This window comes from Typopeltis vanoorti, chromosome 4, assembly GCF_054136105.1.
Source record: "Typopeltis vanoorti isolate ZY-2024b chromosome 4, IOZ_Tvanoo_1.0, whole genome shotgun sequence".
In the NCBI taxonomy this organism is placed as follows: domain Eukaryota; kingdom Metazoa; phylum Arthropoda; class Arachnida; order Uropygi; family Thelyphonidae; genus Typopeltis; species Typopeltis vanoorti.
The window spans coordinates 54,061,453-54,085,851 of record NC_143552.1 but is presented as its reverse complement, the minus strand read 5'-3'; the positions used below and the strand labels follow the sequence as shown (position 1 = coordinate 54,085,851).

The 24,399-nt window shown below is 37.4% G+C and overlaps 1 protein-coding gene across 2 annotated transcripts in view; it reads left to right on the top strand.

The window, feature by feature from the left end:
• Positions 1 to 10,360: 10,360 nt before the first annotated feature.
• LOC150107309 (transforming acidic coiled-coil-containing protein 3-like) overlaps positions 10,361 to 24,399 on the top strand; it is a 319,360-nt gene continuing 305,321 nt past the window's right edge. Inside the window, exon 1 of one of the 2 annotated variants that reach the window (XM_090391174.1) lies at positions 10,361 to 10,483. The gene's annotated coding sequence lies outside the window, so the exon portion shown is untranslated. The remainder of the gene's footprint in view (positions 10,484 to 24,399) is intronic. The other variant, XM_090391175.1, reaches the window with a different exon arrangement.

Genomic DNA, 24,399 nt, shown 5'->3' with positions numbered 1-24,399 from the left:
GCACGCGTATACTAGCTCGTGTCTCGGTCGAAAGTAAAGTATATGATTACACTGCTGGAATTCAAAGGAAGAATTGTAAAAGTTGCATAGATAACCTGTACAAATTTTGAAGGTTTTAATTTTCTCCTTCATATGATATTTCACAGCCAAGATAAATAAAAGTATTTATCTCTTCTTTTATTTTATTTTTAAGAACAATTTTGTTTCTAACTGGAATTTGTTCACAAATTGCCATTGTTTTGATTTTATTTGCAGATGTTTTCACTCCAAACTGTTCTACTGTAAAGTTTAAATTATGTATTGCTCTTTGTAAATTGTCTTCCCTATCTGGTATTATTACCTGATCGCCTGAAAATATTCACGAATACTTGGGTTACTTAAAGTATTCCACTGTTTTAGTATTTCAGTGACATAAAATTAAACAGTTTTGGAGAATGGACATCTCACAACTTCAGTTGTGAGGTTCACTATTCCTTGGTTTATATATTGTTTTCAGACATTTTTTTTCATTTACGTTTATTTTTATTTCATCATCTTTGTATATTTTTAATATTGCCTGCAGTAAAACACTAGGTATATTTAATATTTGTAGTATATCAAAGAATATGTGTATTTCACTTTATGAAATGCTTTTTCATAATCTATAAACAAAAGATGAGTTTCTCAATTAAATTCTCTCCTTTTTCTCTGTAAGTAGCTATAAATTAAAAAAAAAAAAACTGCAAGAGTGACGTTGGTTTCGGTAAAATGTCCATTTCGAAATCCATTTTGACATTCTAATAATAATATTTCACTGTATATTTTCGATTATTCACTAAGTATTGAATAATATATGTTGCAGAACTAATACCTCTGTAATTAGAAGGTTTTCTTTTATCCCCTTTTTTACATATAAGTATTACTATACTAGTGTTCTATTCTACTGCATTGTCTATTTGTGTATGTTTTATTTAAAAATTTTTAATAATCTTTGATGAAATATTTTCCCAGCAAATTTATGCATTTCGGAGTTTATTTTACCTTTTTATTTATTTATTTATTTAATTTATCTTTCTACAGTTCTTTAATTCTTTTATTGTTATTATAAAATCAACTAAGTTTGTTCACCGTCAAGAAAGAGGTAAAAGCTAGGTTTTGCTCCCAGAGAGCAGTGAGTGAGTGGAATAATTTGCCCTTAGGGGGTAGTGAGTGCATCTAGTGTGAATGAATTTAAGGGAAGGTATAATAGCTGGTTTGAGTAGGTTATTATAGTGGTGAGTGGAGATTGCGAGCAGTGTTTTTTCGAGTGGATTAGTGATAGACGAGTGTTCAACGATTTAGATTAAATACTGTGTAGTGAAACAGTGAGTCGTGGAACTGTAAGTACCAACCAATTTTGTAGTAGTAGAAACTAGATTCATGACAATGGAAAAACCCCTTAATTCCGATGAGATATACAGGGAATGCCTAAGGCTAGGAAAAGTTCCTAATGATAACTGGCCAGAGAAGGTTAAACTATACGAGTCATTTCCCCCCCCCCACACACACACACTGTTTAGCCTTTACTCTAAAGTAAAAGAACCCGAAGGCACTAATGACGAAGACGAGGAAGACATAACCGAGGGAACCGGTTATGTCTTCCCGATGTTCCCAATCACGCGACCCCCAGGAAGAACATACGAGTAAAAGGCTTAGGACTGCAAACAACCAAATGGAAGACTCACCCGCACAAGAAGACCAAGACAAAGAGGAAAATAATTTCCCCACAGTAATCCTTCGCGATAAAGATAAATGGATCACGGTAGCACGCAACCTCAGACAACACAAAATAGATTACACCTGGGCCAAAAGCATGGACGAAGGGGTTAAGATCCAACCAACAAAGGTCACAGATTAGAAGCAAATGATAAAAATAATGGACAACACCAAGATTCAATACTACACCTTCGCCCCAAGCAGCGAAAGAAACCTCAAGGTGGTACTGCAAGGGGTAGCTGACGGCATAACTACCGAGGAGATCACAACAGACCTCACACAACAGGGCCTAACACCAATCAAAGTCAGCCGGATGCTCAGATCCGACAAACGACTAATGCCACTAGTGTTGCATCGGTCGTTTGTCGGTTATGTCAAAGACGAAGCTTCGACATAACGGCGGTCTGCGGCCTTAAGATAACAACAGAACCATTCAGGAAAAGGGCATCAACAGAGCAATGCCACCGTTGTCAAAAGTTTGGCAATGCCCAAAAACTGTGCAAAGCTGATTTCAGATGCCTGAAATGTGGAGAGGAACATTAAACCATAACATGCACAGAACCACACCAGTCAAATATGCCAACTGTAGAGGGGCCCCACTCAGCCAACTACAAAGGATGAAACCACCCCCCCAGAAATCGTGGGGCTACAAGACCCACCCAACCTCCCTCACCCAGGACCACTCAAAGCAACCGGCTGACCAGCCATCAAAACCCTAACCAAAAAAGTCAGGAAAGGGCTCAACTCCCCCCCCCACCACCACCACCATGACCTATGCAGCCGCAGCCCACCCAAAGGACACAATACATAGCAACCAAACAGGCTCCAACATCACAGCAATACTGATTGTCTCACTAGCCACTATGCTGCAGGAATTCAGCAGAACAAACCCAACGCCATCCTCCACAAAGAGATTCCTGCAAGGAACCCATTCCATACTGACAGCACTCAACAATTAATAAAACCCAACTCTCTCCTGACTGCCACCTGGAACACCAACGGTCTCACCAGCAAGATACTAGAACTACAAGAATTTGAACTCAGACACAATCAACATTATGTCAGGCTGAACGAGACCCACCTGAGACCTGCTAACAACCGAAAAGTTAGAGGATACACAATGTACCGAACGAACAGACACAGCATCAGAGGGGGGGAGGCATTGCCATCTATATCAAACCATACCTCCACCACAACGCCATATCCAACCCACAGACCACCAATCTGGAGATTACAGGAATACAAGTCCACACAAACAACACAGGAAGCTGCAAGATATATGCTGCCTTCAATGCACCAAGCAACCCTCTACTGAGAGCAGACCTGGATGTCTTCCTTGGCACCATAGACCCCACCACCATCAGGAGACTTAAACGCCAAGCACACAGCCTGGTTCAGCACCACCAACAACAGAAATGGCCACATACTACACAACACTCAACTCAATTGTGGTAGCAGGACCCACCGAGCACACTCATTACAACCCTCACAGCAGATCAGATGTATTCGACATAGCTATCCTTAGAAACATCAGTTACCAGTACCAACTAGAGACGATCAATGAGTTATCATCTGATGCAACCCAAACTTGGCATGCAAGACCAACCCCCCCCCCCCTGCACTCCTTCAAAGCGTGGGAAACCAGAATACATTGGCCCTGCACCCAACATCACCAAAAATGAAGAAATAGATGAAGCAGTAAACAGTCCAACAAACCAAATCAAAAAAGCAATAGAAGCAGTTACCAACCACCCGACCAGACGGCTCCCAGAAAACATCATGGACCTAATCAGAACAAGAAACAAAGCCAGGAAAAGATACCACAACACAGGAGCCCCCCCCCCCCACAAGACAGGGACTCTCTGAACCACTTGACTAACCAATCAGAAAAGCACTACAATACCACAGGAATCAGGACTGGGAAAACAAACTATCATCACTCAACCCAGAAGAACACACAATTTGGAAATTTCTGAAGACCCTGCGCACCACACGCAATCCACTTCCCCCTATCCAAATCTGTATAAGTGTGTGCGCGAAACTGTACACACTGATACAGAAAAAGAGGAAGAGAACCCATTGCAGAGAACCCAGAAAAAAATGCAGTCCATCATATGACAACATCAACATCAGCCACATTTATAAAATCCACCAGCAGGTCAAGCGTACCTTAAGGCTGACAACGGACATGCCAAAATGCATCACCCCCAATACTCCAACGGAAATAACCAACATCGTAAAACATCTAAACAACAAAAAGGCTCCAGGTCCAGATGGCGTTACCAACAGAATCATCAAACTGCTTTCTCGAAAGGCTACTGTGCACCTGGTTAACATAACCAATGCAATTCTAAGGATACAACACTTCTCCACTGCATGGAAAACAACCGACATCATTCCAATAAAAAAGCCAAGAAGCAATCCCCAACTTCCCCAAAGCTACCATCCCATCAGCCTGTTATCCAACTTAGGAAAGATTGCTGAGAAAATCATTCTCTCAAGACTACAAGAAAAATCAGACAAACTAGGAATCATACCACCTGAACAATTCGGCTTCCGTCATGAACATAGCACAGTGCAACAAATACACCGACTAGTGGAGAACATTACACAGGAAATCCGCACACAGATCCGATATACCTGAATGTGGGCAAGGCCTTTGACAAGGTTTGGCATCAAGGTCTTCTGTACAAACTCATTCATGCTAACATACAAACAAACCTCATCTGACTAATAAAATCATTCCTCACCGACAGATCCATGCAGAGAAAAATAAATGACACGGTCTCAACTAGGCGCAAAATACTGGCAGGAGTATCACAGGGATCCCTGCTTGTTCCTCCACTCTTCATAATCTATGTGGCCGACATCACACAGAATCCGAGTACAACCATCACAGCCCTATATGCGGATAACAATGCCATAATGACAAGATCTCTCTGCCCACACTTGGCGATCAGTCGTCTCCAGGACACCATCACGACACTAGAGAAATGGTTCTCGGACAGGAGGATACAAGTAAACCCTCACAAAAGCTCAGCTATACTATTCACCAGATGCAAAGGCCCTCATCCAAGATGACATTCAACTCCTCGGAAAAAAAGATACCTTGGCAAACAGAAACCAGATAACTTGGAATACAGCTAGACAAAAACTCAATTTCAACAGCCACATCAAACTCATAGGTAGAAAAACATCCAGAGCCCATAGCCCAACTCTACCTCCTGAACAACCGAAACAGCAAACTGGACACACGCAACAAGCTGCTACTATATAAGATGGTAATACGACTAGTAATCACATACGCATCCCCCAGCATGAAGTCACACATCCAAATCCAACATCCTGAAACTGCAGAGGATACAAAACAAGTGCTTGCAGATGATTCTGGACGCTCCATGGTTCCTCAGAAACACGCAGATCCATAGAGAAACTGGAACCCCAGACATTCATTTCCTCCTCCACAATCAAGCGGAAACATTCTACAGCAATGTACACTTTCATCCCAATCCGCTCATCAGATAAGCTTCCATTTATAGCGAACAGGACTATCACAAACATAAAAGACCCAAGGCAATCCTGCTCTCAGAAGAACAGAGCTAACACCATAGTCCACAAAGTGCGAGAATAAGGCTCACACCCTCCTCCCCCAATCGAGCTTCCCGACACAGACAAAGGGTAAAACAAAAAAGAATTTTATGCTTCACCCATCAAGCCAGTAATGTTCTGGTTGTTGTTGGTTTGGGTGATTTATGGCCTCCCTCGATGAGTCCTTGACTCCATGGAGGTCTCAGATAATAATAATAATAATAATAATAATAATAATAATAATAATAATAATAATAATAATAATAATAATTTTATAGGTTTTTGACAGGAATTGAAATGGTTTTGAACCGAAATGAAATGTTCCTGTGGGAACAATTTTAAAAGAACTTTTTTTTAGTCGCACGAATTAATTATATATACAGGGTGTTCGGGATAAATTTGACAGTTTCGTAAGGAAAAAGAAAATCTTCTTTGTATCTATTAAATTTAATGAATTGACAAAAAAACATTACAGGCAGAGTTAATTACAATACTATCAACAAGATTTACTCAAAATAACCACCATTAGCATCGATCACAGCTTCAATTCTGCTTCGGAACCTCGAACAAGCTGATGCTACAGTCTCCCTGGGAAGGGCCGCAAAAACTGTTTTAATTTTATCCATTAACTGGGCTTTTGTATTACTGGAAGTGCGATTGGTGTCTTTTTCAACTGCGCCCCATACAAAATAATCCATGGGGTTAAGGTCTGGGGAGTTTGGAGGCCAAACATTTGGACTGGTGAAGTCGTAGAAATTTTCAGACAACCATTTTTGACTTTTCCCAGAGGTGTGGCAAGGGGCCGAATCCTGCTGCCATACATACGGCCTACCATTGGCTACCCTTGTTATCCAGGGCTTGACTACAGTTAGCAACTCCACGAACAAAGCCCGAATTCCAATGCCAGGGTTCTTCAACACCTGTTCCTGCAGATTTGCGAGGAATTCTGCTGTACGAACGCAATCAGATCGTCTGCTAGGGATCTTTCTTCTTGCTACATCCTCGTAGTCACCATTGCAAGTCTCTAGTTCATGCCTGATTGTTTTTACTGTATTCAGGGAGCATTGGGCAGCAGTCGTAATATCCTTATTTTGATGGCGGGCACGAATCATCATGATACAAGTTATTCTCTTCCATGATTCAGGTGGGTTCCAGCCAACCATCCCTTCTGACATCTTGTATGTGAATGAAGAAGGGTCCAAACTTTTAAATGAAGAGAAGTGTGTGTTAATACATGTAACTTACGGAAAAATATAATTAATTATAAATATGTCAAATTTATCCCGAACACCCTGTATATATATTTTTTTGTTGAGAGCCTGTGCAGCTCAGCGGATGTGGCGTTTGCCAACCACGGCGCTTGGCCGCACGAAGGAAGACTTGGTTTCGAGTCTAGTCGGCGACTAGAGGAAATTTTTCTAAGCCTTTTTTCGACCGGTTCCCGAGTTAGTCGATCTCTGGCACAGTCAAGCAGGTTTTTCCTCCCGGAAACTCGGGTTTTTCGTCCTGTAAACTCAAGAAAATCGACCGTAGAACCCACATTATTTCAGACATTAATATATTGTGTTAGGGTTAGGGACCACGAGATGGCGGCACATTTGCGCCGTCTCTCTTCACTGCGTACCGCTTAATTAGTGATAGCCTTGGGCCATGTGTCTCTGATTGGGTACCAGTGGAGGTTGAACTGCCCACTCAGTCTCCAAAAGTTAGATAGGGCTAAATGGCTTCGCCTACTCCCGTATACGGGAATAAAAAGGCGTTAGCTGATTTTTTTTTTTTTTTTATATTTTTGTTGGTTTGTTAATGCGAATTTTTATGGGATATTAAATATTCGTATCGGAACAATTTACTTGGTGCTCTGAAGATATATTTCCCGGTCAGAGCAAAGAATTTCAATCCCAGAAATAATACTCCATGTGAACACACATACACATTTATTTATTTATTTATTGACTATTAAAGATTAATTTAAGAATTGTGATAGTGTAAAACTATAACGTAACAGTAACATTTTTTTTATTTATTGTTACTGTTAACAAGAAGAAAGAATTGTATTAATCAGTTTTTTAAAAATGTTACTTACAACAAAATGGAAACAAAAGAAACATTGTATTTATAAAGATGATATCAACAGTGTGCGTGTGTGTTTTGTTATGGATTTAAATAAATAAATAAAATAAAAATAATATAATATATATATATATATATATATATTATTTATATATATTATATATATATATATATATATATATATGACAGAATGATCATTGACTCGGTTAACATACATAGTTTTATGAAAAAATTGAATGACTAGAACCGAAATGGTTCTACTCATTCAAAAAAAAAAAATATATATATATATAATTAATTCGTGCGACTAAAAAAAAAGTTCTTTTAAAATTGTTCCCACAGGAACATTTCATTTCGGTTCAAAACCATTTCAATTCGGTTTGTAGCTCGATCTTTTGCCGCCTAGGGCGATCCTTGAGTTTGCCGCCCCGCTCAATACACACCAAAAATACAATAAAAATTCAAAACGACGTATAGGAAAATAAATTAAAACACTATGAAGTAAAACTTTAATAACATTCTAAAATGATTTTTCTTGCTTTTCTGTTAGCAAAATCGTAGATGAGATTGGCGAAGTCTATTTCATAATAATGTAGGTAGAGTAATTCTTAATCAATTTTATTTAGGAAAAACTCCTCTCACAACTAGTAATACTAACAGCAATTGTGAGGAAAATTCGCAGTGGTATTACTAATTTGGACATGCGTTCTCGAGACTGTATTTTAGAATTAACTGCAAAAGTTCAAAAAAGTTCAAAGTGCCGCCCGAGGAGGACCGCCCTGCCTAGCTACGCCTCTGATGTGTGTGTGTGTTTCAGAGGGGTGCATTATTTTCTGAGAGTGAATTTTTTTGCTCCGAATCTGGATGATTTATCTGAACGAAAAAATATCTTGCTTCTCTGGTAATAAATCCTCAAAGTAGATATCCTAGAACCAAAGTATCAATTGTGTTGTAGAAGAGAATTATATTTACAAAAAATAAAATAAAATAAAATATTCATTTCACACCGAAATAATTGTCTGAGGAATGCAAAGGATTCGTTTGACGGATATATATATATATATATACGAGTAAGTGAAAAGGTGAAAGTTGTCGACTTCATAAAATAATAAATAAATAAAAACGTGCGCTGAGGCTACTAAGATTCCATTCACATTCAGATAACTTTTATTACAGAATGCGGTTATAATTGTTGTATTTTATTATTCAGTTATTGTTGTTAATCTCTTACCATGCCTAATTCATAAATTAAACTTTACCATGGTTATTTATGTATATGTATAGAAAAAACACAGTATATACAGGGTGGTTTAAAATTTCCATCTACAGACTTTAAGGGAAGGTAGAGAAACATCAAAATCAACAATATTCACATAGGAAAGCATGACCGGAAACGCCACCGGAAGGTACTAACAGGGACACAAAGATACAAAAATAATACAAGGCAGTAAGTAGCGTAAAAAACTTTATTAGGAGTAACTGAACAGTTCAATAGTAGTTGTATACATGATATAGTTTTACATCAGGTGCTCAAAGTTACGACCATTAGCAGTGGTTCGTAAAACAAACCACTGCTAATTTCGACGTCGTACTTTCGAAATTCGTTGCAGTGTATGTGTTGCAGAATTTGTGTGTCTAAAGCAGCTTATTGCCGAAATTTAAAAATACAATATAAAATAGCGGACTTTTATATCTATTTATTTATTTTAATTTTTTACATTTTGGGTCCCAAACCTAGTTGCGCCACGCCCTCGTTACGGCACTGCTCTTTGTAAGTGTCACATAATAATACAGGCAAATGAGCCAGAAGAACACATGCAATAATATATACGCAAAAATGTTTTTTGGTGGGGTAGATGGCGTTGAGTAATTGATGGATTAAATAAGTAGCGAAGATAGTGAGTTTTGTGCAGTAGAGCAGAATATCCTCCTTCAATAAGTCCTTGGACTCCCTGGAGGTGTGATGTAATAGCAAGAACAACCCTCCCCCCCCAAAAAAAATTTTAGATATTTTGTTAAAATTTCATCTGTGGCAATGTTTCTTGTATCCGTGGCAAAGGACATAGATAATATTTTTTCTTCGGGATTATCGTTTCTTAACTCCATATCTTAGATAAATTCACAGCAAAACTAACACTATTTCAGACAGCATTACAAGTGTTAGAGTTTACGGTCACTAGATCAAGCTAACGGTCTACAGTACTTGCTCCCCAATTCTCTAAACTCTTCACTAGCCATGGAGTCAGATTTTGGCGATAGCCTATCATGGAGACTGGTTACATTCCGATTTCCAAAGGAAGTTAGGAGTGAAGTATCTCTCCCTATTTCATTTGGAATATAAAAATACTTTAGGGGATTATTTTAATAAAATTTGTTCATTATTTATTTATTTTTTGTTAAAAAATTCACATAGTAATGGTATTACTACTACTACTACCACCTGGCACTTCGTGGAGTTCTTGGACTCATGTTGGCCAAAGCAGCTAATATTATGACGCTAATATGTTATGTCTATTGATTGACTGTGTTTTCTTGACATTTTGGCTATATCTGGGATGCAAAGTTTCCGCGAGAAAACAACCCTTCCATCTTCTTATGAAATTAGCTAAGTGACCTTCAATGGAAAAGACTTTTTCCATTGAAGGTCACTTGCAGTCGACATACATTAGAAAAGACATTTATTAGTTATCTGCCCCATTTGTCTATTATGTAGAATCCAAATTGCAATGGAGAAATGCTTAATAATATTAACAAAAATTAGATTGTTGCAAATTATACCAAAAAGATTGATGAATAGCAATCAACCTAATGCTTAAGTTGAGTCCTTTGTGACTATTTCTGTGTGATAAAATTCCTGAACTTAGCGTAAATGGCTATTCTTTGCCGTTTTGTTCAACAACGTATGACAGGATGCGGTTGCGTGAGTTATATAATAATGTTCAGTGAATTTAGCCGGTAGGTGTGTGAAGTGACACTTTCAGGTGATACTAGCGGTAGAACAACGATCTTCGTTTTAGGAATGTTTCAGATATTTAAAATATGAGGATAGCAGTTAGGCTGGTAATCATGTTTACGACAATTGAACAAAAGGGTGAGTTAAAATTAATTTATCGTTTCGGACATGTATATGCATAACTGAAGTTGTGTACATTGAAAATATAAATGGAATATCATAAATAACAAGGCATATTCCAATGACGGGTGAAATCTGTCAATGTAGGGTGCTTGGTTAGGTGAAATATTGTATGATTATAATGACATTATAACCGTTATAATTACATTATTATTATTATTATTATTCCTGACACCTCCAAGGAGTCCGAAGACTCATCGCGGGAGGACACCATTAAATTACATTATAACATTAAAGAGTTCGTATTTGCCTAAATAGCATCACAATTGCACTGTCAGCGTTATAAGTTAATGTAGTATATTCCTGTACGCCTTTGCATATTTGTTGAACGAGCTTTCTCTACAGAATACTGTAAATCATTATCTTTGCATACCCCCAATATAATATTGCATTTAAAAGTTGCCACTAATATTGGTGACAAAGCGTGGGCAAGTTAGGATACGAGTTCAAGTTGATTGCGTAATGCGTTTATAAAAGTTGTTTTAATTATTAATGAAAGATTAATGATTAATAACAAAGAATCACATAAGTGTAGCAGGCATATTTAGAAAGTCAAAATTTAGTAAAAAAAATCGGGCATAAATATCCATATTTATATCGTTCACAGTCAAAAACATTCACAGAGAGAGAGGAGGAAATCATGTAAAGACTGAATGAATTTCCGATCCAGTAGTTTGAGTTATAAGCATTTTTCATATTTTTATTATTAATACGCATATTATTATTTCTTTCGGTATAAATAACAATTTGATCACACTTTTATTGTTATAAGTTTTTTATTTTATTTAACAAATGACATTTTTTCCCTCTTCTATTATCTGTTTTGATTATCACATTTTAATGCTTGTCATTTTTATTTTGTCTTTATTTTTTAATGATAGTTTTTTTTTTATTAGATACATGAATAAATAAAGCGGGGAATTGATTTTTTAAATCAATTCCCCGCTTGGGGAATTGATTTAAATTCCCCAGTGGGCTGCTTTTCGTAATACTGCTCATATTACTAATTGGAAAATTCTAAGGAGCATTTATTTTCAATTTGGAATCTCCCAGACCCTTGGGTGAATTGGAAGTTGAAAAGAGAGGAACTCCTTAAAATCATTGTTTTGAATAATTATAAATTATACATGTTGAAATCACAGAACTGTTGAAAACAATATGTTGTCAGTTGAATGAACCTCCCATGATGAGTCTGTTGACTCCATGAAGGGTGTAATAATAATAAATCGTGCCTGGTAGCTGAAATGTTTTACTTGTTCTATAGGTTGTCCACTCACAATGCAGTCGATATTTTCAATGCTTCTGCCTATTTTCATTGTCTTTGTCTTGCTATTGCTGATTTTCATACCAAATTTATTACAACAGTTATTCAATTTAGTTAGGGAATCTTGCAGACTTGTATTGGATTTATTTAGAAATATAACATCATCTGCATAAAGTAAAGAGCTGACATTAGCATCTACATTTTTGATATCAGGTTTAATACTACTTTCCTTCATAATGTGATCCATATAGATAATGAATAACAGCAGATAATGTACATCCATGTCTGACACCAGATTGTCTTATGTCTAACCACTTTCCACGTAAAGAACCTGCTTTACACTACACTCCTCTGCTCACACCCTCTTTATAGTTACCAGGGATGGCCCCTTTTTCTACGCCCCATGAAGAATCTCCATGTCAACCTGATAACAACCCTGACTAACTTATAGGTCTCAATCATATCCCCCCCCCCATCCTCCTCCTCCTCCTCCTCCTATTCACGAGGCTTTGCAATTTACATTCTTTCGATCTGTCCTGGAACTCCACATTCCAAAGGCCACAGACCACTTTTGCGAATTTTTTCTGGACCCTTTTTGACATATACTGTGACCAAATCTGTGCCAAATGAGGTTTCACCAAGGCCTTATATAATGACATCATTTTTTTACTCTTTATTACTTCATGTCAGGGTCCTCTGTATCATTGCCATTCTCTAATGTGATTTCTTCACAACTTGTGCAATGTGGCTTCTGTATTTCAGGACCTTATCCACCACCACCACTCCTAGATCTCTCTCATCTACTCGACCTCCTTTAAAGTTCCCCACCAAGTGTATACTTTGCATCCCATTATTGCTCATTAGATTTCAAAACCTTACACTTTTCAACATTGAACTAGCAGTTTCACTTACCTGCCCATTCATGCAATCTATTCAAATCTTCATTTTACACAAATTATGGACTCTACAACCATGTTATAAATAATTATTTTAATTTCCTGACATTTTGACCTTCGTTCCGTAGCGCAATTTAAAGAACTACGTTACGTTGTGCCTTTCAATTAGAATAGGCCTAAGTTCGATTCTTGTCATGAATGGAGGAATCTTTATATGGACTTTTTCAATTGAAGGTGAGTTAGCCGATCTCATATGGAGGTAGCAGGGTTTTTTCCCCCGGGAACTTGGGTTTCTCATCCTGCATACAGAAAAATTGGCCCTTCAGAACACACAATTTACAGACAAAAATACTAACTGTGGTGGTTGTGGGCGGTAGATGGCGTTGATGTAGGCAATTGGTAATAGAGGTTCTTTGTAGTAGTGGAGATGGAGAGTTGTACAGTAGGTGTCCTCCTGTGATGAGTCTTCAGACTCCTTGGAGATGTCACGAATAATAAATATTAAGGTCATTATCCAGAGTACACACACACACACACACACACACACACACACACAGAAACAAGCTAAATTACATTTCACACAGTATGCTGAAGAGACAATGATTTGATCAATGATTATTCTACTCGCCTGACCTCTAGTGAAAATAAAATAAAATCATAATAAATAAATGAAATAAAATAAATTAACTATGTCAAAGCTGTATTCTGTTTAAGACATCAGGGAAACATATAGTTTCTCTGATGTCTTACACAGAATACAGGGATACATTAAAACCTAGTATCACCTAGTTTAACATAACAATTGTTATATTAGATTTAGGATCCTGGATTACCTATGGTCCTATTTATAATTAACCCTTAGGGAAAAAGGTTAAGTGGGTATAATATGTGCCTTCCATATGCTTGGGATTTTTAGACCATCATTATTGTTAAGATTAGGGTGATTGATAAGAATTTCGCAGTCATCCTTAAATTTATGTTCATACCATGTTTTGGTGTGATGTAAATAACAGGCGCTTTTCCAGTCAATTCTATGTAAAGTGTTCAGGGCATGAGCAGAAAGACCAGCTTGACCATAGTTATTATATTTAATGTGTTGTTTATGTTCCTTTTTTCCTGATAGGAATTGTGCGTCCTGTTTTTTCCTAGGGCAAATTACAAGTGCAGTGAATACTGTATACTCCAGGGTGGCCAGTGGAGGGAGTGGATCCTTGGATGAGTTGAGTAAGTTCTTTAATTTTGCAGGAGGTTTAAAGGTGGCTTTAAGGTTGTATTTTTGTAGTATTCTGTTTATTTTGTCTGATGGAATGGTCACAGTTTTATTGTAGTTTATTTTTTTGTTTTTAAGTGAGGTTTTGTATAGAATTTTGTTGATAGTATTTTGGCTGTAACCATTTTATAGGAAGGTATTGCTGATAATACCTGATAATATTTGATGAGGCCAGGGACTTGGGAGTGTTGGTGGATAGGGAGATGAAGTTTAGGGGGCACATTGCGAAAGTAGCTAAATCAGCTCATCAACTCACTTGGTTGTTGAAAAATACCTTGACGAGCAGAGAAAAACAAGTTATTGTACCTCTGTACCGAGCCCTGATAAGACCTCATCTCGACTACTGTCCCAGATTTGGTCACCTCGGTTCCTTCTTGATGGGGAAGAGGTTGAGAGGATCCAGAGGCGAGTGACTAAGATGATAGCAGGTCTATGGAATGAACCATATGAGAACAGGTTGAAGATTTGTGGGTTGCAGAAACTAGTTGATAGGCGGAAAAGGGGAGATATGATTGAGACATTCAAATTGCTAAAAGGATTCTATAGGATTAATTCAGATGATATTTTTGAGATCAGGACTGATGGTGAGAGAACTAGGGGACACCCATGGAAGCTGGGCAAGAGCGTGGTTAGCAGGGGTGTTAGAGCTGGGTTCTTTACTTTTAGAGTGGTAAATGAGTGGAATAAGCTGCCAGAGTCTGTTGTGGGTGCTATGACAGTGAGCGAGTTCAAGGCAAGGTATGATAGATACTGTGAGAATGTTGAACAGCTGTGTGAACATGATGTTTAGGGCCTCCCTCGATGAGTCTAAGGACTCCTGGAGTAGCCCGTAGTAATAATAATAATAATAAAATAATTTTTCATTCATCTTTAAGTGCTTGTTCATTGGAGCAAATCTTCAAAGCTCTGATTTTTAGTGTATCAGTGACCTCTAGTTTTTTTTGTTGGGTGGTGGTAGGAGTTTTGTGTATATATTGGCCAGTATGTGTTTGTTTCCGGTAAAAAAGTGAAGGAAAGACTGCCAGAAGTCTTTCCACGGTAGAGTTCATAATTCGTGTAAAATGAATGCTGATCACTGTGTATCACTAAAGGAAAGTATTCAAGTCCTCCTGTAAGGTCGTAACATCTGCTGGACTCGCATTGCTCTCTCTCCCAGTTTTACATCATCTGCAAACAGCTGCATATTACCAGTGAAACCCATCCCTGTATCATTAATATACAAACTGAACAACAACAATGGTCCTAAATCTGATCCCTGCAGCACATGACTAGTGGCCTTCTTCTTACTCCCCCTCCCCATATACAACTTTCTGATACTTATCTGACAGCCAGTCACTGATCCAACTCAGAAATCTGTTATCCAGTCCCACCTATTTCATTTTATTTACCAGCTTGTTGTGTGGCAGTCTTTCAAAAGATTTTGCAGAATCTGAGTATACCACTGTAGATACATCTCCCTTGTCCAAGACATTTGTCACTTTGTTATATATAAGTTAGTAAAACATGATCTCCCTTTAACAACCCATGCTGACAACCACAGAGAATACTGCTGTTATCAATCCATTTCTGTATCTTAGCTCTCACTAATCTCTCTAGTACCTTCACCAACTCCAGATATACGACTTGACCTATAATTTGTAGTCACAATCTTATCACCACCTTTATGCAGTGGAACAATTTTACCTTCTTTCCATTCCCTTGGAAACTGTGCTGTTGCATGACGTTTATTAAAGAGGCATGCGAATGTTACTACCAATTTCCTCGAACATTCCCTTAAGGTGTATGGTGATGTCATCAAATCCTATTGCTTATTGACATCAAAGTTATTTCCTCAAATACCACCTGCTCACCCGCAATTAAGCCATCCTCTCCTATACACTTGAGTTTCGGATGATTTCACTCTGATGAGGATGAAACACTTATAAATTGATCACTGAAAACCTTAACAGTGTCTTCTGGAGCAGTTACCATAATACCATTTTCATCCATTAACATCATCTTACCATAATCATTCTTCTTTCTACTTGCCACATATCTAAATACTCTCTAGGATTTTTCTTCACCTGATTTGCCAATTTCTGCTCATACTGCACTTTTGTCGTCCTTACTTACTGAATCACTCTTCTGGCTTGTTCTTTATACTTTCCACGTAACTGATTATTACCATTTTCATATTGTATCATCTCCAAAGTGCCTTCTTCCAGATTTCATGCTTGAGCCCCCTCATTCATTCATTTGACACCTACCTTAGACAACATTTTGACTTTTTGGAATACATTCACACATTGATGCTGTTATGTATTTCTTTGTCAGTTCCTAAGTGGCATTTATTTCCTTACCACATATCTCCTCATTTCATGCTATAGCTCCAAGTTGTCTCCTAAGATTGTCATAATCACCAGCCTTATACTTCCTTCCATATATGAGGGTGGTTCTTTAAGTTTCTTGCCTAACTTTTAGAGGTGATAGAAAGAAAACCACTGTAGCACTTTTCAGCGTAATCTCACTTTACTTCAACACACTTTTCACATGTTTGAATTAACATTTCTATGCCCTTGAAAATAAAGTCCATACTTTTGTCTGTAAATCGGGCTAAAACTGCATCTTTCACCTCATTGTCATCTGCAAATTTTCTTCCTCAAAAGTCTTTCTTCAGTTTTGAGAAGAGGTAGTAGTCACTGGGTGCTAGATCTGGGCTGTAGGGTGGGTGTTCAATCTCCTGGAAGTCACAGCTTCACTGCAGCCTTCACAACAATAGCCATATGGACTGGAGAGCGTTGTTGTGAAGCAGGTGAATACCATGACTCGGCATTCCTCATCTCTTCTCCTTTATGGTGTTGCGCTGATTTGTGCAGGAGTGAAGCATAATATTCACGGTGGTATTCCTTTCCTTGAAGTCAATCAAGAGAATTCCCTGACAATCCCAAAAGATTGTTGTGCCATGATCTTCTTGGTGGACTGAGTGACCTTAGCTTTTCTCGGTGGTGCTTTGCCTGGTTTGTGCTTCCATGGATTCCCTTTTGAAAGAGGATCATAATAAAGGACCGTGGTTTCATCCCCGGTGACAATGGATTCCTGCACTTCTCTCAGATTCCCATGTCAATGCTTTAAAAACTTGTGGGAACAGGTTACATGTGCTCCTAAATTGAAGAGAGAAGTGGGCACCCACCTTGCACTGACCATCGTCATGTGAAACTTATTGTGAATGATGCGAAAGATGGTTGTTATAGAAACCCCAAACCATGATGAGATTTCTTTGAGCTTCAGCCATCAATCATTGAGCAGTTCCTCCTAAACAAGAAAGACATTTTCTTCAGTCATCACTTCCACAGGCTAACCATCACGAAGATCATTCAGTTCTCTCTCTCTTTCTTGGTGAAACTGTTTAGCCCATTCCTTCACAGTGGAATATGAAGAAGCTTTCCCATAAACACCATCCAATTGCTGTTTGATAGCACTTGGAGGAAACCCTTCTGTGAAAAAATTTATCACAACGTGGTACTCAATTTTTAACATTACAGCCACTTAGCATGGCATGTGTTGGTCAAACGAGTACCTCCAACTGAATGACACCGGTAGAGAGTTGAAACTGGTACACTGGAGCCTGACCCAGAGGTGATACTAAGATTGAAGTAATGAAGAAGTCATATTTTCATATACGAGTAGCCAAAAGGTATCACAGTTTATTATTAAAATACTCTGGATTAGAGATAGTTGTTGATAAAGATACCAAGATAATTTCTTGGTATCTAATTTATATCACATTATTACTGTTTCCATTGCCAAGCACTTCTGTCTCTTCTATACCACTCATCTTTTATTTCTTATCTGTTTCTTGCATCACACATTGCACTTCCTTCTGGCAACACTTTCTCCAGTGCACTTACTCACTCATTCCAAAACCATTCAAATGCAATCCATCACATCTATATAATTCCATTCTTCTCTCAAAACATGCCATACATCTGCAAACTGGGTCACCTTTTCCTCACACCATTCCACTAGCATTCCATTCATTATTCTGGCTCTCCATCTCAACTCATCATTGTCATATCTTTGGAGCACATTGGCAACCTTTCCTATTATACTGTTTTTTTCACTCTTCTCAATAACTTCTTGATATTTGTCCTTACATTCTCTGTATGTCCACTTAAATCATTTGTTTCCACAACCACTACTAATTCACTTGCTCATTTCTCCTTCATGTCCGAAGCATGAATTATCTTGCTCATTCTCCTTCCTGGATAGCAGATCTTATGGACTCTCATTAACCAATCCTCTAACCATGGAATCTTCATATACTGCTATGAAGATTCACTCGAATTACTTGTCACCTCTTTTACACTTTTTTCTTTCATTTTTCTTTTTAAATCACTTTCATTTGTTTCCATTAAATATATAATATCACTTCGCAATATTTCTCTTTTCATTTTGAATAACTGTTTCATCAAATCTTGCATTCATTATTATTATTATTCAGGCTTCCATGGAGTCGAGACTCATTGCGGGAGGTCCTTTCTAGGAAACGCAGTCTATCATACCACTCCTTAAACTCATTGACCGTTCTCGCTCTCACCACTATCAGGCAATATATTGCACGGTTCAACCACCCTCCATGCAAAGAAAGCACCCTCTTGCTCACAGCTTCCTTTCGTAACTTCCAGGGATGGCCCCTTGTCATCACTCCTTCCCACTGTTCAACCAACGAAAGAACTCCCCAGTGTCAACCCTGTAACCACTTCTCAACAGTTTAAAAGTCTCAATCATATCACCTCTCCTTCTTCTATCTACCAAACTCTGCAGTCCGCATTCTCTCAGCAGATCCTCATGACTAACATTGTACAATCTTGAAACCATCTTTGTTATCCGCCTCTGTACCCTTTCTGCAGTTAATTTATTCCCTTCAAATCCTGGATTTGTTCTCAGACCAAATCTGAGAACAGTAGTCTTAAGTGTAATCTGATCAGGATCTTACACAACAGAATGATAACTCTTTTATCTTTGCAGGTCAGCATCCTTCTCAGTATTGCAGCAATCCTCTGTATTACCTTCACTACCTTTGCAATATGTCCCCTGAATTTCAGGTTTCTCTCAGTCATCAACCCCAGATCTCTTGTCTCCACTACTTCCTCCAGTACAACTCCTCCAATAGAGTATGAAGTGTCCCAAACCTCAAGACCTAACATTTTGCTGCATTAAACCTACATCCCCATTCATTTGTCCATCTGTCTAGCTTATTCAAATCCTCTTGCAGGGCTACCACATCTGCACTATTACTAATAACCCTTCTCAGCTTCACATTATCCACAAACAACTGAGTAGCCCCCCTTGCAATCCACTGACAATGTCATTGATATAAAGATTAAACAATATAGGTCCCAGTACTGGTCCCTGTGGGACCCCCACTTGTGACCTTCTGCCTCCTTGAAACTGCTCCACCATACACAACTCTCTGATACCTATCAGACTGCCAATCCGGAATCCAGTTGACCAACCTGACATCCAAACCCATGTGCTGCAACTTAAATATCAGCTTATCATATTATACTACTATATTATATTATATACTATATATTTTACTATTATTATACTATATTAGTGTTATACTTCTATTTGTAATATTTAACATATATTTATTATTTTCTATTTACTAAATTTCCATTTTTTATTATTATTATTTTGTGACACCTCCAAGGAGTCCAAAGACTCATCGAGGGAGGGCACCTACTCTACAACTCTGTCTCCACCACTTTATCTACTACACTGAACCTCTACTACCATCATATACACCAACGTCATCTACTGTCCACTACTACTACTACTATTTTTTCTCTGTAAATTGCGTGTGTTCTAAAGTGTTTTTTGGTCTTCAGAATCTCTATTGCTATTCTTTACTTTATTCATTTAACTTAATCTTAAATGCATACTGTTTTCAAATCAGTGTATGAAGTGAGACCAATACTTGACAAGAAATGTTTTTTATCCTTCACCATCATGAGTAAACCAAACAGTGAAATAATTTCATGACTAGGCTACTTGTATATGGATGCAGATATAATATACACTGGTGTCCATCACCTAAGGACGAACACAATTTCTGAAGATTATAACTGCAAATTTAGACGAATCAGCTTGTGCTAATTTGTATAACTGACACCTTCAAGTAGAAAGTGGGTACACATTCACAATTTCAAATCGAGAAGTCAAAGGGTGTTGTATCCATAAAAATTGCACAAAACACCAAAGGACTAATGTACTCTTTACAATGGGTCATTTCAGTCTTTCCTCCAATTCTAGATGTCACTTGATCTGGCATGAAAGTGGTAGTGCTTACTATCGCAAGATTATTCTTTAAAGGGATAGAATATAGCAATGCTAGGATCATGGTGTTTGGAGGCATTATGCTTAATGGATGTACTGAGCTACAAGTGCTGGAAAAAGGAACTCTGAATGGTGAACTTTATTGCAATAAAGTTCTTCAGTATTTAATTCAAAATTATAATGAATTTTCATGGATAACAATGCTTCACTACAAATAAATAATAAATTACACGATAACCACAGTAATTAACTTTAATGAAATGAAAGTATAGATATTTCGTACTGAAAATTACAGTACATCATCAGTGTGTAGAAACAAGCAAATCAATGGAATGGGAATACAAAGTACATATAGCAGTTGGTGGTTTACCAATTGAAAACTGTTGCTGCGTGCTAGAAATTAATAAATAATATTATTAAAAATATTATTAAAAACTATTTTTGATGGTTACATAAGATAAGAATCTCCCAAACTTTTGAGGGGGGGAGAGAGAGAGAGAGAGAGACAATCGTTCCTGTTCAAATTTGGCTGATGTAAAAGGACTTCGCAACTTCCTTTGAAAAAGCGTTCATATTTAAACATGCATCTATGGGGAAGACGAGCTTTATACCACTGGATATTGTGTTTAGTGTACTTTAATTTCATTAAAGTTAATTACTGTGGTTATGGTGTAATTTATTATTTATAGACATGCCACAGGTACCTTTAAAGATTAGAATGCTGCGCTATATCATACATGAGCAGTGGAGCCACTTTGGAGACAAGGATATTAATCTAATCAAGTGGCCAGCATCCCCCCCCAGATTTCAACCCCATAGAAAACATTTGGAATGCAATAGGGAGATGCATTGCTGCTCGGAATTCCCATCTAGAAAACAAAGGACTTTATTATTGGTCTGATGGAGGAGTGGACCAGTTTGTCTCAAAACTCCTGAATCACTTGGTGCTAAACATGGTGCGATGTTGTGAAAACTGCTTCGCATTTCGGTGTGGACATATTCCATACTGCAATGTCTCTCTGCATAGTATTCTGTAAGTACTGTACATTAATGCCTTAACTATGTGCTTAGGAAATTTGTAACTTTTGCCAGAAACATATTGCAGTTTAATTTGTATGAAATTTATAACACATTTTTTGTATAATATAATTTATTAGTATGCTGTCAATAAATTTATGACCACATTTTTCTGTGTGATAATTTTTTTTCATATACAGGTAAAAATATAGTTCATTAGCTTTTTGACACCAGTGTATTTAGCAGAATTGTGTACCTACACACAGACTTTGTTTGCTCATACTTGGATAAAGAATAAAAACAGGCATAAATAATTTGTCAAGCATTTCTTTCCACATAGTTTACATCATAAGCACTATGTTGTTTAAAGAAATTGACAACATAGACTAGATAACTAAAAATATTTAATTATTACATTCAAAACACATACAAAGCCTACAAATACATTTTCAAACACACGGACTATAAGCCAGTATTCACCACGAACCAAAAATTAGCAACCTAAAACCCCACTAAATCTCTCATACACCAAGAAATATTCGAACACCACAACGTAGTCTACAAATTTCCTTGTCAAAAAGACTGTGACATCACCTACACTACATTAGGTCTTTATGGACTAGACTACAAGAGCACTTCTGGGATTGCAACATCCCCATTCCGGAACATATAAACACAAAAAACATCGCAACATCAATAAGAAAAATAAAATACAGAGTACAGGGAAGACAGAAATTGCAGCTCACGTCCTTGAACTGAAACATATCCTGCAAATCAACAAGGCCATAATCATAGACAAAAGACAATGAAACAATGCTTAGAATATCCGAAGCAATTTCCATAAAATACGATGAAAACTCAGTCCATGTCCACCAACCCTACCTAATTTCCAAATGTTGGATGATCCACAACTTACAAATCAGGCCACGCCTCAGGCCATTTAGCGACAACAAATGCCATTATTTGGCAGATTCAACTTGCAGTCATAACATAGCCCTACACTCATTCCGAAAATGTTCCGATGATGGTCAGTTGACCAAAACGGTTCGCACCCCGTTAATGTTCTCCCCTGCCCCAGTTTTCCCATAAGTAACCCCCCTCCCCCCCAAAAAAAATGCCCTTAAACACAATAATATTTATATATAAACATCCTTCAGCAGGAACATGGAATTTGAAGACGTCCTGGTATCAAAACAAGGTATGTACAAAATTTTTCCTCTTTTATTCTGCTATAATTGCTTTCAATACTCGCCCATAATGCCCTAAAATATATATATAAATTTTTTTTGAGTAAAAATAGCCAATGTATTTAAAATAAGAGACACTCCTGAATAAAAACAGTCTATAATAGCTATAATAATAATAATGGTGTTTAAGAGGAGTAGCATGGGAATTTTCCCAGAAACAATACCTAATTTAATTATTACTTCTTATATTTTGCTGAAGTTTATATCTATCCAGTTTACATCTATCTGTACCTTATCTGATTAGCAAAACCTTGCATGATGACAGGATTTGAGTTCTGTAGTTGTCATTATTATTACCTAAGACCCCATGGAGTCAGACTCATCTAGGAGGTCCTTTTATCATACACACACAGCTCATCATGCCACACTTTAAACACACTCAAATTCTCTGTAGACACTGAAATACACTCTCAGGCAAGGCATTGCAATCATTCACAACTCTACATATGAAAAACCTGCTTCTCTCTCCTCTGTTCACACCCTCTTTATACAGTTTCCAGGGATCATCTCTGGTGTTCTCCCCTTATCTCCCACTGTTTTCTGCAGAACCTCTCTAATATTGATCTTATAACAACCTTTTATCTCCCCTCTTTTGGATACTGTTGGTCATCTGAGGCATATAAAAACTTGAGCTCTCTTTGTTGGAACTGATGTGGTTACAAATATGTGGGAGATGAATTTCATTGCTCGGTGTGACAACACTGCCCAGCTTATTGGAGGCCTGAAGCAGTTTGAAAATGTTCCATGTTTGGTCTCTAGAGCAGGGTTTCTGAACTATTTAAAAAGTAAATAAAAAAAAAGTATAAAATTGATCGAAATTTTAAAAAAAATCCTCAACTCACCCATGATAGAAATGTATTATAGGTTTGCTAATAACCTTTTGTAGATGGGAACCACATAAAAAAAAAAAAATAATCCCTCATGCTCTTGTACTTTGTCCATGTGATGTGACTGAATCTAGATGTTGTTCTTGACCAGCTCAGATTGGTAGATTGTTTCTAGACCATCCCATTGCAGCTAATGCTTTTGTATGATAATAGTTTTTAGTAGGCAGTAAGATCAAATTCACATACAGCTTTTTTTTTTTTTTTTTCCTGACAGTGATAAGTTGGTAATTTGCCATGTCATTATTTTTAGGAGGCTCCTTTGTTACTTTTCCTTGGTCTCCCCCCCCCCCACACACACATTTCAATGATATGATAGCTATGTTGCTGTTGATAGAAATGATTTGTTTTTTCTAAATTGTAATTAATTGCAGTTCGAAACTTTATCACAAAGATTGATTGAAAAATTTCAGTAAGTAACAAGATCTCCATGAAGTAAAGAAGCTCATCATTGAGGTTCACTTTGAGTGCCTATTGCAAACTTTATCATAGTATTCTTTCAAGTTTTACTTGCTTGTACTCTCACTACTGCCTGTGGGCATATTGCATTTCATGTATCTACCACTCACCATGCAAAAATGGAGTTCCCACTCTTGCTCAGCACTCCTTTATGTAACTTCCAGGATTCAGTGTATTTCTCTAAACCCTTAGGCTTTTTTTTGTTTTTTTTTAAATCCCTGGTTGACTGTTTTGATGTTTGACTCTCGCTACATCTATATACAATCTTTCTTTTGATACAGAAGCAGCGATGGGCCTTGTTTCTTTACCCTTGGAAAATCTTTCTATTATCTTTTGGTATCGCCGAACAACTTGTGCACTTTCTTAAACTACATATTGCAACAGGATGTAGAGTATTTCAGGGAAACCTAAATTGCACACAATGCTCAATAATGTGTGGCCTCTCCTTTGGCCTTCACACTTTCCCATATGGGTATACTATCCATGAGTTGGAATTCTGGCTAGTATTTTAAATCA